The 3,792-nt window shown below is 39.6% G+C and overlaps 1 pseudogene; it reads left to right on the top strand.

The window, feature by feature from the left end:
- Positions 1-2,527: 2,527 nt before the first annotated feature.
- On the top strand, positions 2,528-3,172 carry LOC114199340 (nascent polypeptide-associated complex subunit alpha pseudogene; annotated as a pseudogene).
- Positions 3,173-3,792: the final 620 nt, after the last annotated feature.

Here is a 3,792-nt window from a genome sequence, read left to right on the forward strand (position 1 = left end):
GGTCAGAGGGAGCAGCAGACTCCCTGCTGAGCAGGGAGCCCGATGCGGGACTTGATCCCGGGACTCCAGGATCATGACCTGAGCCGAAGGCAGTCGCTTAACCAACTGAGCCACCCAGGCGCCCCTGAGTATTTTTTAACCTAACAAAATATAACCATTTTTATCTGAAGTCACTGAAACCTTCTGTCGATTGAATTTCTCTAGGTACACTCTGGGCACACATACTTCAGAAATAAATTTAGTCACAATAGAACTTAATGTTATTAAGAGTCTAAAATTTGTATTTCGTATTTTATTCAAGAGGCTTGGCTGTTCTCATGAGCTAACAGTAAATTAACAGTGGGACCTGGTTCTTATCTTTTCTGCTACATTTAAATCCCAGTCCTAGTTACTAAAGGGTACAAACATATAAACATAAGCTCTTAATGGTTTGAATAAGGTCTAAGACAAAAAGTTCCCTAGTTAGGTTCTGCAGTTAAATACAATTATTTTACCGGGTTCAGTCTGCTTAATGTATCTTATTTGTCACATGCAGTTCATAATTATACTGAGGAAAAAAGGAATTAAGAGTGTAGAATTTTAATAGCATATTTTTTTCTTAATTTTCTATTTTTAACTCTAAAACATCAAGGCCTATTTTGCTGCCATACTTTGTTCCTCTAATGACCTCAGCTAAATTCTAAAATTCTCACCCCCATTTGTGGAAATGTAATGATAAAATAAACCAGTAGCAAATTTGAATGGAATCCAGTTCTAAAATCCCTTGCCTCACTCAGCTGCTTCTCAGACACCTGAAATGCGCTGCTTAATTTAGAAAGAAAAATTACAGTGAGGCTGCAATCCTGCCTTTCAGAGACAAGGGAGCAGGAAATGATTTGCAGGTGATTGAAAGGTGGTGTTTGCACTTAGGATTTCCTGAGCTTTCCAAATTTAACCTTGGAACGTATCTATCTTTGATTTTAAGAATTAGATCCAACCCATATTCTGGATATCTCCCCACTGTAGAGGTGCATCTTGGCTGGGGATGAGAAAAATGAAGGCTACATGCTCAGCCCTAAAAGAGAAAAGAGCAGAACAGAATCTGAAGGAAATAAATGAAGGCTACGGTTTAGCTTTTCTCTGAGCCAAGGACAAGAATCTGACTTCTCCTTTAATTTAACCCTTGGATTGTCACAGAGAAATGAGGTGCTCTAGAGAAAATTCTATTGCATTTGCTATTTCCAAGCAGAAAAATAAAATTATAGAATAGATACACAAGAAACTTTTTAAAAATTTTTCCATTGCAAGATGCTGTGAATAAATATGATAGAATCGAATGTAAAATATTTATGCATATATACATATTATTTGTATGAGTAAGTGCATATAAAGTGTGAAGCAAGATAAAAATCTCATTCTTTTCCGAAGACGTAGAATAATGGCTTTGTTTTCCAGGTTAACCGATGCCTTGATTTCTAAAAATAAATTCTGATTCTTTGTTTAAAGGAACAGTCTGAAAAAAATTGACTCTTGTCCACAAGACTACTATTAACAATTCTTATTCAGAGCCTCCTGTATCTGAGTTCTGAATTAACAAGCCCAGTACATCCAGCAAGCTGTCGATATATATTGGTTAAACAACTGAATAAAGCAATGAAAGAAAGAAGGGAAAAGTGGACAGAGAGAAGGAGGGAGATGGAGGAGGGGGGAAGGAGGAAGGATGTAGTAGACACAGGAAACATTTTATCCACTGGACATGACATCTTGAAAAGCTTTCTCCGCTTGGCTTCCAGGAATACTACTTTTGTCTTTTTTCCTTCTGCTTTACTAGTTGTGTCTTTTCAGTCTCCTAGGATGGTTTCTTTTCTCCCTCCAATTTCTAAATGCTGGAGTGCATTAGGGCTTTGTCCTCAGCTATGGATTTTTCTCTAAGCATAGCCAGTTCCTAAGTAATCTTTTCAAATTGCGTGACTTTATTATACCAATAATCCTACCCACCCACCCAACAGTTCTCTAAACTGAAGTGCTTTCCTAAACTCTGGGCTCATATACTTAACTTTCTACTTGATCCCCTGTAGATCTCAAATAGCTATGTCAATGTCAACTTTTTACCAAACAGAACTCTTAATTTATATGCCCTCCCCTCCTGATCACTTCCTTCCTCAATCTTCTCCATACCTACCAACAGTACCACCTTTACCTAGTTTTACAAACTGAACATTGAAGACATTATATTTCTTTTCATTTGTTGTATCACAAAACTATGTGAGTTTTACCTTCAAAAGAGATACCGAATTTCATCATTTTTCACCTTGTCCATGCTGTTATAAGAATTTGTTTGACTTGTTCTTCTCTTGCCTAGATTACTGGAATGGTCTCATGACAGTATTCCTGCTTCAGCTTTCTTGTTTCAGTCAGGTCAGGGTCCAACTAGATAAACAAATCACCTTGGAGAATTCCCCACCCACAGGCTGAGGTTTAGAAAGAAGAGGCATGCATGGCTCGCTGTCTTTCTGCCACCATCTTGGTTCTGCGTTCCCCTCACAAAATGCCTGGTGAAGCCACAGAAACAGTCCCTGCTACGGAGCAGGAGTTCCAGGGCCTCAGCCTGAGACAGGGTCTGGAACAGAATCCGACAGTGATGAATCAGTACCAGAGCTCGAGGAACAGGATTCCACACAGGCGACCACACAATAAGCCCAGCTGGCAGCCACAGCTGAAATCAATGAAGAACCGGTCAGTAAAGCAAAACAGAGCCGAAGTGAAAAGAAGGCACAGAAGGCTGTGTCCAAACTGGATCTTTGACAGGTGATAAGGGTTAAGAGAGTCACTATCTGGAAATCTAAGAATATCTTCTTTGTCATCACAAAACCAGATGTCTACAAGAGCCCAGCTTCAGATACCTACATAGTTTTGGGGGAAGCCAAGATCAAGGATTTATCTCAGCAAGCACAACTAGCAACTACTGAGGAATTCAAAGTTCAAGGTGAAGCTGTCTCAAACATTCAAGAAAACACACAGACTCCAACTGTACAAGAGGAGAGTGAAGAGGAAGAGGTTGATGAAACAGGTGTGGAGGTTAGGGACACAGAATGGGTCATGTCACAAGCTAATGTGTCAAAAGAAAAGGCAGTCCATTCCTGAAGAACAACAGTAATGTATTGTAAATGCTATTATGGAATTAACAATGTAACCATCTGAAAACAAGGACCATTTTTGGTGTTTCAAAAGAATAACTGAAGCTGGGTTTGAAATTTGTATAGTGTTTCTATCATTAATAAAGTTATAGCTTCTTGTTGGTTGAGGAAAAAAATAGGAGGCATAGCCAGAGCACAAAAGTATACTCACTACTGATGCCAGGGAAAGCAGAACCACCATAATTCACTCAGCTTATAGTCAGTGATGAGGCAGAGAGAAAGAAGATTGAAAAAAATGACCTGGCTTCTCTCTTCCCTCCACTTGTCAGTGTCTCGCCCAGCCGTCTCATAAAAAAGCCCAGAAAATACAGTACCAAGGCAGAACTTGAGAAAGGAAAAAGTGGATATGAAAACAGTTGGGTCAAGGACCAACGAGCTCTGCCCCTAACTCAACCCCGCCGTAGCTTTATGTTCCCCCAAAAGCAAGAGTGAACCACACAAAATAGAACACATATCCTGCCAACCCAACATATCCTGCCAAGTGCCTAGTTTCAACCTTCCAATGGCTTTACATCACACTCCAAATAAAATACCAAATTCTAATCATGACCTATGATGCTTCACATTACCTAGCCACTGTCTACTGCTCTAATTTCTTCCTGCCTCTCTCCTTTGC

The sequence above is a fragment of the Eumetopias jubatus genome, unplaced genomic scaffold, assembly GCF_037043125.1.
Source record: "Eumetopias jubatus isolate StellerSeaLion01/CBP00866 unplaced genomic scaffold, mEumJub1_p1.0 scaffold_2, whole genome shotgun sequence".
NCBI lineage: Eukaryota > Metazoa > Chordata > Mammalia > Carnivora > Otariidae > Eumetopias > Eumetopias jubatus.